Genomic DNA, 15,960 nt, shown 5'->3' with positions numbered 1-15,960 from the left:
ATAGCAGAACCATCTTCAGTACAAGGATACAGTACCAGAACCAACTGTAGTAGATAAACACAACACCAGAACCAAGCTCATAACATGAAGATCGTACTAAAAGTAATGCAGAAGTGGTCATAACCTCTTTATTAACTGATGTAGATCGTAGATCGCACATGTAGTTGGAGTGACTCTTCCTCTATACAGATTTGCTACTGAATATAGTCTCCATTAATAGCGATGCATTTGCGCCATCATTGAACCCAACTCTCGAATCCTCTTTGAAAAAAGTCAGGTGTCACTGTCAAATCCACTTCTTCACAGCCACTTTCACTTCATCTGTATCATCAAATCATTGTACCTGAAGACTGTCCTTCTTGAGACCACACAGGTAGAAGTCGGAGGGCTCAGATCCGGGCTGTACAGTGGATAGGGGACCACAGACCAGCCCAATTTGCCAATCACCTGATTTGTTGCCAAAGAGGTGTGCGGTCACACGTTGTCATGGTGAATGTGGAACGCTTTTAGATTCTTATATGGTCTCTTCCTCCTAATGGCTTCCCTAAGCTTCTGGAGTGTCTCTCCAGAAAAATCAAGGAGAATGACGCCCTTGTCATCCCCAAAAAACACTTACCATGACTTTCTGTGCTGATTGCTGGCTCTTGAACTTCTTAGGTCTTGGAGAAAAGCTGTGCCGCCATTGTATGGACTTAGTCTTCGTTTCCGGATCATAAAGATCTGCCAACGTTTCAGCCCATCGCCATATCAGAGAAAAAATAGTGTCTTCATTGGCTTCGAACGATTCAAGCAGATCAGAGCAGACCTCCGATTTGAAGGAGAGAATGGTGGGTGCCAAAAGCCGAGGTACCCACTTCACACAGATACTTTCCGATACCCCATGCTTTCCACCATCTACTGTATGGCTCAGTTATTTAACAAGCTCACGGATTTTGACATGGCTGTTCGGGTGAATCAACTCGTCCACCTTCTGACAATTTGTGTCAGTGGTCACAGTTGATGGTCTGCCACTGCGTTGTTTGCCTTCAATGCTGGGTTCCCCTTCTGAAAAACTCTTCATCCACCTGTGAACATTGCTCAATGGTGTCATCTCCGTATACACGCCAAAGCCTTCTGTGGATGTCGGACAGCCTGCACCCCCTCCTTCGTCAAGACGTCAATGACAGCATGTGGCTTCTGCTTGGAATCCATTACTCACCTGCAAGGAAGAAAAGGAAGAGTCGCCCCAACTACATGTGCAATTTGAACGATCTACAACACTTAATAGAAGAAGTTATGACCACTTTTGCATTACTTTCGGTACAGCCCTCATAAATCTTGTTGCAGGGGCACCGATGGGATGACAGAACATCAGAGGGGAGGAGACAGAGGCAGGAGGAGGATTATTCATGTAGTTTCATAAGACACTGTCACACAAAAGAAGAAGTTCAGACCCAAGGGGGGGGTAAATGGTTCTATCTTACATCCACCTAGTGCCCCCCTACAAGCTGATAACCAGCGTCCTGCGCAACAGCATGGGTCGCTCGTTGTAAGGTCGGCGATGAGTATAGCCCCTCTCCCAGAGACCTGCTGCATGCCGAGCGTTATCTGTCTGCATAATGTTGCTATCACGATCTGTTCTTCAAATGAGAAGGAGTAGGCTGACGCTGTCCCAGTCTACACAGTAAAGCCAAAAAAATGAGCTGCGGAAAGCAGAAAATGTCAGCCTACCGGGTGTTCCAGTCATCAGTGTGAACCTGGAATATTTCAGAATTAGGGTATTTTGTTTGGATCTTTGTTTGATCTTTGTATTTTCTGATGACCCTTTCATCTTTAATGTACAGAGGAAGATGGAGGGTATTTTCCGTTGATGTGATTTGCAGCGTCATCACCAGAAGGCTGCAAAATGTATTTCTATTTATTCAAACCTATCCTTTACTCTGTGTTTCGGGGTGGTACTCGTTCCCTCGTCAGGTAGGTAGATTATAATACAGCTGAGCATTCTGGTTATTGACGGTGTGGGACGCGCCAAAGAAAACGACTAAATAGCAGTAGAGGAGAACAAAGGAGCGGAGCGGCCACAGGGGTAGATATAGTGGAACTCCCCAGGGATGGGAGGAAAGGGCGGTTACCCCAATGTTTAATCTAATTCATGGTGGGGGATTTGGGTTCAGCCAAACCAGTTGGATGCCACAGCCATACGGGTGGGAGTGTTTAACCCCCTTTTTTTTTCTTTTTGCGTAATTTTCTGCTTCTCCTCCCCTAACTCTTATTTTTTCTGTCGCTGTCTGAGGGCTGGTTGTGTTTGCAGGATGAGTTGCATATTTTAGTGGCTCTATTTATTCTACTATATTATCTACTGGAAGACTGAAAAATTTCTGAGTGGAGTGAAATAGAAAAAAAAACGTTATTTTGCGCGGCCTGGTTTTACAGCGCATAAACTGCGGCAAAAATTACATGGTGACTTTAATCTGTTCATCAGTACGATCATGACGATGCACGATGTGTTGAGGTTTTTTCTGCTCTGCTACTTTCAAAAAAAATATTTTTATTCTGTCCCCATATTCTGACTGTCATCTTTCCGTCAAAATAGCTGTATGGGGCTCGCATTTTGCAGGGCAACCTGTGGTTTTTATTGCTACCATTTTGGAGTACATGACATTTTGATTGCCTTTTATTACATTTTCTCTTGGAGATGGGGCGACCAATTCTGGCGTTGTGTGTTTTCTGCCAATGTCAGAATTGGTCACCTCAGGATAAATAACACTGGGGAACATAATTTTTGGTGACTGAGATGTTAGAACTTTTTAAGGGTATTTTGGGGTCATAGACTCTGAAAATGACATCAGTTTTTCTCCATCAGGTCGGCTTATCAAGATATGACATATGTCCATATAAATGTATCCATATTGTATTATACATGTATTGACGGCCAATCAAAAGCTGAAGGCAAGATAAAGTCCAAGAAGCCGTGAACACAAATAGAACAAGAGTTTCTCCCTTGAGATGTTGATGTAGCTACATTTCCGTGATTCCCTGATGGGATGTTCCTGGACATTCGCGCTGGGCGTTTCCCCAGTAGTCCGCCATCATATGTGTATCCCATCATCCGCAGTCCTGTTCTTCCACAGTCCTTATTTCTGGTGAAATCGTTCCCCCTGTTCATCACTTACATCACCAAGACAATCTAGAAATCCATCAGGAATGACTGCCGGTCCTGCCATCTGATGCTCATGTTATACCCAAGTGTTCAGGAACAGAAGTGAGCGTGTTCTCCACAGGTTCACCAGAGTTAGCGGCCTTATAGTTCCCAAGGAAATGCTTTACAACCGAACAGAACAACGACTGCGCCTCAAAGTTGTCCACTGGCTCCTGGAAACGTTGGTCTTTGACAAGTTACTGGATTTGTGGTCTGTCGAATTTACCTGCTTTTAGCTTCTCTATGCTAATCTGAAATTATTTCCAAAAAGTCTATCTGACGCAAAATATCCAATGACAATCACATCATTGTAAGAACCTTCAGTTAAACTTTGGTCATTAATGTTCTTACTCTGTTCTTGATCAGTTTTGAGAAGGATCGCTCTGTACTGCAATTCGTAACCATCATGGAAAAGGCAGATTCTCATGAAAACGTCCACGTTGACGAAGCTATCCTCTATGTTTCCATCATGTAATCGTTTGTAAAGGAATCATTTGTAACAAGTGTTAGAGTCATAGACTAAAGAAAAAACGTTTAGACTGAAAGCAAACTGAAATCACCTCAGCTTCCAAATGATTCTTGAGATCGTCGGGATAATCAATCATCAGCTTCTTGGCTTCGGAGCAAATCTCTTCAGGAGTGAGGATGTCTAGTTTGCCAAGAAAATCGACTCGTGAGCAAATGAACTCGTAAGCGGGAAGTCGCCGTTCAATCAATGCTGAGAACTGATCGATGACTTGTAGGAAGAAGTTTCTATGGAAATTATCAGAAGCGGAGAGCTCAACCCCAGAAGCGCCGCCATAATCCAGGGGGTCGTAAACGAACATTTACTTTGCGCTGGCGTGGTTGCCGGTACTCATTTGTACTGGACAACTGGACTCCCTGATGTTCATGGTCAGTGAAGGAGTTTCACTTTGATTGCACAATGGCAGTCTTCAAATCCAGGTGGGGGTTCTGTAGGCACAAATTAGTTTTGTTGGAAGCTTGAAGAAGGTCATTCCAGAATGTAGCATATATTCCAATCTCCAACATAGACATCTGATCATACAGGCCACTCGCGGTTCAACAGTCTTTTCATCGGGATTTTTGGTGACGCTTTTCAGGGAATTTACAATAGTTGCATACCCATTCACAAGAGCTTTTGTGGCATCAGCCTTGGAGGACCATCATGTCGTGGAAATTCTGTGAGGTAGAGAAAACGGATTTCCTTTCCCTTCACATTTCATGGCCGCCTCAAACTCCTTTGTTAATATTTCAAACAGACGATCTGTAGCAGTGAAGAAAGCTGAAATATGGGACAGCTGCTGGCCAGCACTCAGCTGCTTCTTTACCCACAAAATTTAAAGGGGTTTTGTCATTAAAAATAAAAATCCTATACTCTCCTATTCCTTCCCCATCAGCCTCCTTAGCACATCTTCTCCCCGCTGAGCTTCTGCAGTGCCCCGGGGTCACCTCACCTCACGCTGGCCGGCTTGTTATGAAGGCTGCATTCCTCGCATTCTCTTCCGGCAGGGCCAGTGAAGGTCACATCCCTAAGATGTAGCGTTCACTGCCTAGGAAGGAATTCTGATCTATTGCCGAGACAGCGGACATGAGCAATCTCTGAAGTAGATCGGCACTCCCTGCTGGCCTGTGAACTGTGATGTAACGTACAATGGCTGGCAGGAAGAAGACTACCTGTGAATGTATGTAACCTCACACGAAGCAGAAGAATCAGCCAGCTAGAGGTGAAGTGACCCCCGCAGACTGCAGAAGAAGATAGATGAGGTGAAGATCTAGTCAGTAGACTGACATGGGAGGAATAGATAAGTATAGAATTTTTATTTTTTTTTATGACAGAACCCCTTTAAGCTGTGGGCGGTACAAGGTACCCACGTTGCATTGGGATTTTCCACTCTAATCTTGGCTTGAAGGCCATTCACTTTCCCACTCATGGCTGCTGTATTGTCATATGACTGACCTAGACAGTCTTTAATATCTAGTCCATGGACCTTGATTTGGCAGATATTGTACAAATTATTCTTATCTGTTTAACCTCAGCCGACTGTGGACTGTCCTCGGGTATTTCTTCAGTAACGGAGCTTCCTGCACTAAAAAAGTTGCTAATAAGGCAAGTTTTACATAAAAGTTGTTCCTGTTCCTTGGCAAGTTCTTGGTTTCTCCTTCGTTTCGTAGCACCACTTTCGTATACGCGAGGAACTTTGTGGCGATCCTCAGATCTGTTTGGATCATCCTTGCCACTCATGATACACGAATCAGAATCCTAACTCCAGCTTTGTGCCGCTAGTAAACTTTACGTGTCCGACTTCTTTTAGGAATATCGGTATTAGGGCGCGGTCACACGAGCGTAGGTGTATTTACGTTCGCACGTGCGCAGCGTTTAATCGCCGGAAAGAACGTTTTTCGGCGATCATGACCAGAGCTAGAAAGCGTATTATCGTTTGTTCCTACTTTGCAAACTATCTTTTCAGCCATCGAATATGCGTTGGCGCATATTTCGGTCGCATATGTTCCGGGTTTTTTTCGGGTTGCCGTTTTTACGCGCCGTAAAATCGCCCATGCGAACGAATACATTGGAAACCAATGCCCCAGATGGTCACGTATATACGATTGGGCGCAAAAACGCGCCGTTTATGCGCTCGTGTGAACGCACCCTAAAGCCTGATCTATTTAAAACCAATTAAACAATAATGATATTCAAAATAATTAAGTTGATACTTGCAGGATTAGAGAAAATAGAAAATTTATCTTTTAAAATCAACCATTATTTCTTTTTGACTTTCAGACGTGTGCGCCTTCACGACCCATGCAGACGCCACTGATGACGTAGTTTTGGTTTGTGCGCCTCCGGCTTCGGAAGTCAGGCGTACGCCGTCACACTGTAACTGACTATGGATATTTACTGCACAGGAGAATTTAAACTAGAATCATACATAAAATTATTATTTTTGATACAAATTACTTAAAATTTTTGGAATCGGATATTTTGAAGGGAATTTCCTTTTTTTTTCATTTTATTTGGTGGGGGCCCCTTATCAGCCGCCCATGTTGCCCTTGCCTAAATCCGGGCCTGATCAGGAATATCTCAAACAATAGAGCTCCTAGAACAAAATGGATGGGGAGGATGAGGCAGGAGGCAGAGCTCAGGAGGGCTCATCTGTGGCAGCCAATCAGCCGCTGGGGGCAGAGCTCAGGAGGGCACGTCTGCGGCAGCCAATCAGCTGCTGGGGGTGTCGACTTCTACTGATGACTGCCAAACCCTGTCTCCACCCATGATTGTGGTGGAGACATGATGCACCAGTACCAAATACCTCTACAGTTAATTGCAGATTGAGACAGCTGACAACAGAGAGCAGCAGAAAGCACATGGCTATGAGGTTTCAGCCCCTTTAAATTTGACCAGATGACATAATTGCCCTTTGCCTGGATGTTGGGGAATGTTCCTTCTTCCTGGCTTTTGTCACCAGTCATAGTACAACATGAAGTCATTTTATAGGCAGCTGCTGGATCAGAGGTCGGATCCTGCGAGATCTCCTCATCTGCAACGTGCTGTGTCATATCTCAGTTTTGTTTTACAATGCTTGTAAACATTTAACACAAGTGCGTGCGACGTCAGCCACCCAGGAGCAGGATGGGAGCGGGCTTGAAGAATTTGCTCAAAGGGGGTTCATAGTAAATAAACGCTTCGTCAAAAACAGTCCAGCCCTAAAAGAAGTTGTTGTGTTGCTACAAACCTGAGGAGGGAGGTGGGGGGGGATCATCACTCTTTAAGGAGAGCACCTAGAGGGTGAGTGACTGGGAAATATATGCAATACCTCTGCAGCGCCACCTATTGGATGGCAGCATTCCTGCAAATCGGTGTCCAACTTTTTATACAGGTGTAGGAAATCACTGTTATATTGGTTTGAAAGTATGTGTAGTGGAATCACCCAACCCCCCGCCCCCGGGTCTGGATAAGTTGGTTCTGTCCTGAGTTCATGGAGAGTGATGTGGAAACCCCTTATATGTAAATGGCGGTTGTTATAAAAGGAAGGGGGGCCGGTTGTTGAGACATTGAGTTCCACAGCACATGGGAATCTAGAGGGGAGCCGCTGCGGGCAGATATTCCCTCTACATACCAGAGAGCTGCTTCATCTTAGCTGGGATCTAGTAGGTAACAGTATCAGCACACAAGCTATATAGTTGGGCTGAATATAAACTACAGTGAAGAAACAACTGTAGTGACCTGGAGGGTCCTACAGGGTAGCACAACAGTCAAAGTCCTGAATACCTTGCTATAAGCTCCTAGGGAGACATAGAGGAGAAAGACCCTGATATCGGGCTAAAGCTATTCTGCCCGGCAACCACTCGCTTCTGATTGGTTCCTTGATTGGTGGAGTGGGAGGAGTTAAGTCAAGCCTGGGAAACTGAGAAGGGTGGAGGAGGAAGTGTGTCATTGGAGCGAGAGAAAGTGCAGGAAATTAGCAGGAAGTGAAGGAGGAGTTGGAGATAGTCATCGGAGGTGGAGTAGAGAGGAAGCAGTGTGAGGAGCTGCAGCAAGTAAAAGGTTACTGGAGAAAAACGTCCAGAACAAGCCCCAGTGAGGAGCAGGAACCTAAAAACGAGGACTTCTCAACAGTGAGTCTAACTTGCCCCTGTGTAATTAGGAGTCAATGGAAGTATAGTTAACCTTGCAATTGCCTCCATTCCTCTACAAATACCCATCAGGAAGACCCCTCAGATAACTTAGACTGGTGGGCTCATCTTCCCAAACAGAGAAAGGGATTGGTATGTGTTTTCTGTTGACAGTAGCTCTGTTGAAGTTAATGCTAATTGGAAAATCTGCAAAGTGGGAACTGTTGTTTAATCTTCCAACTGCGTACCTTTGATTTAGTTTATCAAATCTGGTTTGGACTCTTTATTTATTTCATCACTACCAGAACACTTCACTGGAAAAGGTACTGGCGTCACGACAACATTCAAATTACCGTATTCATCACCATTGTTAATACTTTTGCCACTGTGCGCTGCTGGGCCGGGCCACAGCTGGATATTCCGGGGATGGACAGCAGAGCCACTATTGACAACCACCTTATTTCTCGCTGTCTCCCTACAAAGGCCTGCGCTCGGCCGCCACACAGCTACTGTACTGTTTGATTACTGTCCGTCTCCCTGTGCAGAGCTGGTGATACCAATTCTGCTGCATCGCTGTTACTGCTTGATTCCTCTAGGCTTTATGTTTTGCTGTTTGGTGATTGCTAATTCCTAAGCAGCTCTGGTTGATGATATGTGGATGTGTAATAGCCACTATGTGATCATTAGAGTAGATAGAATTATAGACAGGGACTGATGTTCAGTTTAGGAACAGTGTCAGGTTGGGTGACCGATGGTCCATAGGGAGAGTAGAGGTCCCATCACACTGATGGAATAGATAGAGAAGAGGGAATAGTACGGTGTGGTTAGGTTTGCCTTCAGCATCCGGCTTCCTGTGTGGTGATGGTCGGATACAGAAGCTCCTCGTCCTTCTCACCCTCTTCTATCTTCTGACCTGCATTGGAGTGCGGTCATCCTGCTGTGGAGTCCGGCATCTGCTACCAGCTACAGGGGCCCCAGCATCATGACTCTTCATCCTTCTGACGTCTGAGGCATCGTGCACGGGACTCCATGCACATCTGTATATGCATATACCCGGGTATACAGTCACCATTTAATAAACACTATTTGGAACTACTTATTAAGTACTCTATCATTCATTGTAACATTTGTATCCACAAAGCCCTCCACAGTGCAGCGCCCCCTATATTGTATCCTTCATCCACAGTGCAGCGCCCCCCTACATCGCCTCCCTCATCTCAATCCATCAACCAGCCCGGGCTCTCCGCTCTGCTAACGAAACCAGACTGAGCGCCCCTTTAATTCGAACTTCTCATTCCCGCCTCCAAGACTTCTCCAGAGCAGCACCGGTCCTCTGGAACGCACTACCAAAGGATACCCGGGCAATCCAGGACTCGCAGAACTTCAGGCGTGCTCTAAAAACGCACCTCTTCAGGGAGGCATACCGAATTCCCTAAACAAACCCCTCTGTACTCCGCCTGATAACATGCTCCCTGACCTACTGACTGCAATCCCTGCTAGCCATCATAAACCGCTCCTGCAGTCATACTGTTTCTGCCGTCACACGGCCAAATATCTGACCATTGTCTATGTGTATAGAATCCCTCACTCTCCACCCCGCCATACTGTGCACATCTCCAGCCCCTTTACCTTCTGTATCACCCCATTACTTGTAGTATGTAAGCTCGTTGGAGCAGGACCCTTACCCCTATTGTTTCCATCAATTGATTACTATATAACCGTGGTTCTGTAATGTTTGTACTTTTGTCTTTCTGTATCCCCCTGTCTATGTAAGCGCTGCGGGATATGTTGGCGCTATACAAATAAAGATTATTATTATTATTATCCATTGATTGTATCTTTACCGACTGTTTTATGAAGTATGATATCCTTACGGTTATCTCTCTACACTCATTTATATTGAATACGTTGGATTCACAAATGTATGCCTGTTTGTATAAATGCTTAGGTAATTCTCAGGAAGAGCCCCTTGTTAGTCTATCAACTATCCTGTGTGGAGGCAGTGACTAGAGAAAGCTCACTATTACACCCATTCTTCCAATTAGTGAAGATGCCAGGCCGCCGTGTGCCATGCAGGTTAGCGCCAGGGCATGTTGGGAAGGGTTAATGTATATACCATTCCGCAAACAGGGTTACACAGGTTTTTGTGACAATGATTGGGAGTTGAAAACCAAGCCAGAATCCATACACAGACAGCTGCTTCGGGGTGTTTGCTCTTCATCAGTGTGCAGTAGGTTTCTAGCTTGGCTGGTCATACCAATTCAGCCACTATATGGCTCCATTTCACCATTATCTATCATCCCTCACTCTCCACCTCGCCATACCGGGCACATCTCCAGCCCTTTATCTTCTGTATCCCCCCATTATTTGTGGTATGTAAGCTCCTTGGAGCAGGACCCTCACCCCTACTGTTTCCTTCAATTGATTAGTAGATGTAACAGTGCTTTTGTCATTTTATTCCCCTGTTTTGTAATCGCTGTGGAATATGTTGGCGCTGTATAAATAAAGATTGTTATTAGTAAGAGGCCTGTGACGTGGGTCAATGGGGGGGGGGGGGGGGGTCATCACTTCCTATGGAGTGAGGAGACTTAGAAGGCCATGCTCCTCTGATGCTGTGGAGTGGCACACTGCCCCCTGCTGGTGTGATGGTCTGGGGTCCATCACATATGACAGTCGGTCCCACCTAGTGGTGGTACAAGGGACAATGACAGCTCAGCGATATGTTCAGGACATCCTGCAGCCACATGTGTTCCTCTCATGGCTGCTCCCAGCAGGATAATGCTCGGCTGCGCACATGTACTAGAACCTCCATGCTCTCCGCAACACATCTTGTATCTAAGCTAGAGGCGGTACAACAGAGTACTAGAGCCTCCATGCCCGCCCGTATTACATCTTGCATCCAAGCTAGACGTGGTACAACTGGGTTCTAGAACCTCCATGCTCTCCGCAACACATCTTGTATCTAAGCTAGAGGCGGTACAACAGAGTACTAGAGCCTCCATGCCTGCCCGTATTACATCTTGCATCCAAGCTAGACGTGGTACAACAAGGTACTAGAGCCTCCATGCCGACAGTATCACATTTTACATCCATCTTGCACGCTCGTTGTAATGTGAAGTGGCTTGTGTAAAAGGGGCATTAGCCAGTTCATCACTTTAATTTCACTGAAGGACCCCATTATTAGAATGCTGTCTCTTTTTAGACCCCCCTCTCTCTCACGCTTGGCGCTCCCCTGTACGGTAATTCCCCCCGTGACCCCGGAGCATAAAATCATATGACAAGTTTTCTGTGGATCAGTTTCAGTGTGAATCCACATTAAATGGGAAAATCCAGCAATCGGAGCGACTTCCAACGATGCCGGTCATCGGTGCTAGACTAACTGAGGGTCTCAATGCCAGCCATGGGGGGTTTTTATTATGTAACGGTGTGGAGAGTATACAGAGAATGGCGTGATCGAGGAAAACATCCAGTGAAAGGGGATCCTGCGGCCGGAAACAACTCATCACTGAAAGGGGTCGGAGGAGGATGTCAGGAATCGTTCTGACCAACAGGCTGCACAGTCAGCTGAACACAAGCTGGAGCTCCAACTAACGTGTCCGAACGCACACCTCGCCGTTCCTCCGCACGGATTGGCTATAACAGCGGGCGACCAGTTCCAGCACCATTGTGTCTAAGAGAAATAGAAAGACTCCAGCGGGCAAAAGAGCGCAAAACTTGTATCACTGAGCAGCAAAAAAACATCAGATAGATCCAGATCTCTGTTGCTGATGGGAGGTCAGATTTTGGCCTAAGCAGTATGAATCGACGACCCCTTCTTGTCAGCTGGTCAGAACATGTCAGCGCCGCCATCTAATCAACTACAAGAAGCTTCCTGTCCGCAGGGGCCGATATTCCTGCAGAACGGTCACCTAGTGGGAATTACACTGCAATGAATTGCTGCAGTTCTGAAGGCCAAAGAAGGTCCAACGTTCTACTAGATGGGGGCTCTAATAAAGGGTCTGTACGGTGTATATCATTTTTGATTTCTGCAATATGAAACTGTAATAATACTAAATTGCCAGTAGGTGGTGCTGCAGTCCCCAGCATGTAAACAGTGTAGCAGATATGTGGATTGTAACAATATAACTGAGTGACAGATTCCGGCTGTTGCTTTGGAGTTTGGAGGCGGACGTCATTGATGTCATGCGGCACCAGTGTAATGAAGGCCCAGTTACGACACCTTATCTTTAGTAAATATACGGCGTTCGGTCCTCAATGTGCGCTATGTACTAAAAAGTGGAAGTGTTTCTTCCACTATGCGACCTGACGGTCATGTGACCACTGGGTCCCTCTGTTAGAGCAGAGCTTCAGGGTCCTAGCAGATCCTGATCAGCCCTGCCAGTGACCATTGTCATTACGAGGGGATATTCTCCCGTATAACTGGGGCTCCTATGGATGCCCCAGCTACAGTGGAAAAGTGTGAAATAAAAAAAAAAGACCATGTGAATGACCCCCAGAGGTCTTATATGATGTCATGGGAGACATAGATGGTAAAAAAATAGTTACAAAAATATGTAAAAAAAATTACAGAATAAAATAAAAATGTATGCGTAAAAAAGAAAGTGACCCAAAGCCGACGCCAACCAAACCGATGTATGCGCCCTGCAACTCAAAACTATACATACTATATATCAAAGCATCCCAAACCAAATGAGGAACCCTCTACTTTATTTTAGGGTAAATGTACTAATTCAAAAAACAATTCTAAGGGCTTCTACCCACTAGCGAGATTTTATTTTGCAATGCGACAGCGAGGATTATGAAACCAATGATTTTTAATGGTTTTTATACTTATTTGCAATTTTTATTCTTACGAGTCTAAAAGTGCAGAGAAGAACTCTGGGACATCGTTCGGTGTCCTCAGTAGGCCGGCGGCAGCAGTGACAGTCCCACTGAAAACAGGACTACGTTAAAAAGTAGCAGTGTGACTGTAAAGTTCCCGGCCCACCCATGAAATACCTGTCCTGGCCGAATGTCAGTTCCGCACCTCGTAGTGCACGCCTTTCTGGGTTACATAGCACATGTTTCATTAATATCTTTTTTTGTTTCAGATATTGGTGTTTGAGGTGCCCGAGGTGAAAACATCATAAAAAGTGGGGGGGGGAAAGAGCAAGCGTCATCCAATACCTGCTGAAGAAGGGCATGAGTGCGCAGGAGACCCAGAATGACCTGATGGAAACATTAGGGGGGGATTCCCCTTCCTATTCCACTGTGAAAAAGTGGGTGGGGGAATTCAAGCAGGGCAACCCCTCTGTCCAGGATGAACCTCGCAGCGCAAGACCGGTAACAGCCAGTACGGAGGAAAACGTCACTGCAATCCAATATCATCATGGCAGACTGGCGTGTGACAGAACGCTAGATTGCTGAGAGAGTGGGCATATCTCAGGAACGCGCTGGACACATCATAAGAGTTGTACTTGACATGCACAAGGTCTCATGAGAGACTGAATAACGGATAGACGGGCACCGTTACCTCTGTGCGTGGTGACTCCCATCTAGATAAAGCCGTAGAAAGGCTTCCTGTGCCGTATGTTGATCAGCCTCGGACCGCCGGATGGGCGGCTCACATCTGCCGCTCTCCCTCCCATTTCCGCTGATGGACTTCCTTTAAAGAAAGGCCGAGGGGATTTAGTAAAAGCATCAGAGCCTTTAGGGAACATGAAGTATCTGCCCCCTCACTAACTGTATATTGGGCGAACTGCGGACTGTGAGCGGCGAGCGGCCCGACTGCTTGTTGTGGAAGCACCGTTTATTCTTGGGTTCAAGTGCCTCATCAATATTGTGATCCCCGTTAGTTAGCGTTAGTTGGGGCGCAGAACGGAATCGTTAAAGATACGTAACGCTGGCGTCGGGTCACTCGCCATGCAGAATCAGACTCCTTTACTGTTGTGATAGAAATGTCTGCTTTGGTAAGTCTGGTGTCCGCCTGGCATCCTGCCCACTTCGCCATGCGTGCCCGAATAGTGTGCACATTCTGGGTTCTGGAGCTGGTTTAGGGGATGTCATGTGAAGACGACGACGACGGGGGGTTAATAATAACCTGTTTGTGCCACAAAATCAACACAAGAACAAACCTTCCGGAGAGGAGTCAGTCCGGAGCGGAGCACGGAGCTTCTGCAGACGATCGGGCCGATAAGGGAGAGGCGACGCGGTAATTTTGTTTGCACCATAATAAGGCTGTGACAATTCTGCCATTGTCTGAGCTCCGTCTGCAGCCAAAGAAGCAGAAATTAAGTTGCCTGTTACCAGAGAGGATGCCAAGTTTACAATAACACAAACATGCCATGGCCATGCCAACCTCGCCCGCGCTGGATGCCGCTCGTCTCCGTATAATGCACTAATATAGACCCCCCCCCCCCCCCAGCTCCCACCTGTCCCCCTGCAGGTGATAACGGACCGGCACCCATACATTATAAGGCTTTCAGCACCTGCAGAGTTCACTTTAACCAGCAGATCATGTGGTTGTTTAACCCCTTAGTGACGCCCTACTTTGGACTAAAGGATGCAATGATATTTGGGGATTTTCATCTCCGCTTTTCAAAGGCCATAACTTTCTAATTCTTCCGTTGACGCGGCCGTAGGAGGGTTGCTTTTTTGTGCGACAAGTTGTAGTTTTTGGAAGTACCATTTTCTGGGTACATATAATGTATTGTAGAACTTTTATTACATTTTTGGAGGGAAGGAGAAAAAACATCAAATGTGATTGTTTTTGTTCTGATCGGTGTGATCAGCATTAGTGTAGTTAGTGCAGTGTGATCAGTGTGTCGGTCAGGTAGTGAATCATGCAGCATAAGGGCTTATTCAGATGGGTGTATATCGGTCGGGTTTTCACTCCTGGCCGAAATACCTGCTCCTCTCTGCAAAGGGAGGAGGCGGGACGGGAGCTAGTGCACTGAGCTTCTGCCCCCTCTCCACTCCTCGCCACTGTTTGCAATGGGAGGGGATGGGGCGGAACTTAGCTCTGAAGACGGGGCTTGTGAGCTGACATCCAACAACGACTGAGAAACGCCGAAACACTCACTTTGAATACCTGCACACATAAACAGATGGAATAGCTGAAGTATGTACCATGGCCATATTTTGGCCATGATACTTAAGCTCACGATCCCACGACAAGGGTCCTCACACCAAGCAGAAGAAGTCCGACACCGAACTGACGTAAAGGGTGCTATGTCCGGCATCACCCACCTGACAGCACACCTGACATCAGAGGTCTGGAGGCCGCACCTGTCAAAGGGGAGTGGACAGGGGGTCCGTGGATGGGGAATACAGGTATCCAGACTGTCCTCAGGGAAGGTGGGAGAAACACTTCAGACTAACACCAAGCTCTGAACAGGAATGGGATAGGATGAATAAATGACCGGCACCCTCTCGTAAGAGCTGGTATATATGTGCAGCAGACTGGTGGTGATTGGCCGGAGAACTCCATCCACATCATCAGCCAACCAAATCAATCACACCTGCAGCAGTGCGCTCCTGGAAACCCATCAGAACCACAAGTCCCAGGAGCACCACATGACAATGACCAGCTGTAGTTTTTACATACCGCTTTTTTGGTCACTTTTACTGCATTTTTTGGGAAGCAAAATGAACAAAATATATATTTCTGCATTATTTTATTTTTTTACGTTTTTGCCATGCAGGATAAATAGTGTGTTCAATTTATTGCACAGGATTTTACTGACAGGCAATACTAAACGGTCAAGTTTTTTTGTTTTATGCTTTTTCGAAAACAGAGAGGGGGAAGTGGGCAAAACAGGTTTTTTTTACCACTATATTTTTTTAGGTCCCTGTAGACTTGAACCCGTAATCATATGAGCACTATGATGATATATTGCAGTACTGCAATGTGTTATCACAATTGCCGGTGATCATATGCTATGGCAACTCAGATGGCAAGAAATGGTGTCCGGCTGCCATGGCAACCCATCGGCTCTCACAATGACATCACGGAGGGAGCTAGCTCCCTTTGTGAACCCTTCATGTAATGTGACCAATAGAGATGAGCGAGCGTACTCGGTAAGGACAGATACTCAAGCAAGTATCGTCCTTACCGAGTACCTGCCTGCTCGCACGCAAATATTCGGGTGCCGGAGGGGGGCAGGGAGTGGTGGGGGAGAGCGGGGAGG

The 15,960-nt window shown here is 46.3% G+C and overlaps 1 protein-coding gene across 1 annotated transcript in view; it reads left to right on the top strand.

Annotated features, from left to right (window-relative positions):
* Positions 1-7,681: 7,681 nt before the first annotated feature.
* The window catches only part of ENTPD8 (ectonucleoside triphosphate diphosphohydrolase 8), a 51,335-nt gene continuing 43,056 nt past the window's right edge, over positions 7,682-15,960 (top strand). Inside the window, exon 1 of the mRNA XM_066580066.1 lies at positions 7,682-7,795. The gene's annotated coding sequence lies outside the window, so the exon portion shown is untranslated. The remainder of the gene's footprint in view (positions 7,796-15,960) is intronic.

Source organism: Eleutherodactylus coqui, chromosome 10 (assembly GCF_035609145.1).
Source record: "Eleutherodactylus coqui strain aEleCoq1 chromosome 10, aEleCoq1.hap1, whole genome shotgun sequence".
Lineage (NCBI taxonomy): Eukaryota > Metazoa > Chordata > Amphibia > Anura > Eleutherodactylidae > Eleutherodactylus > Eleutherodactylus coqui.
This window is presented reverse-complemented; position numbering and strand designations above follow the sequence as displayed.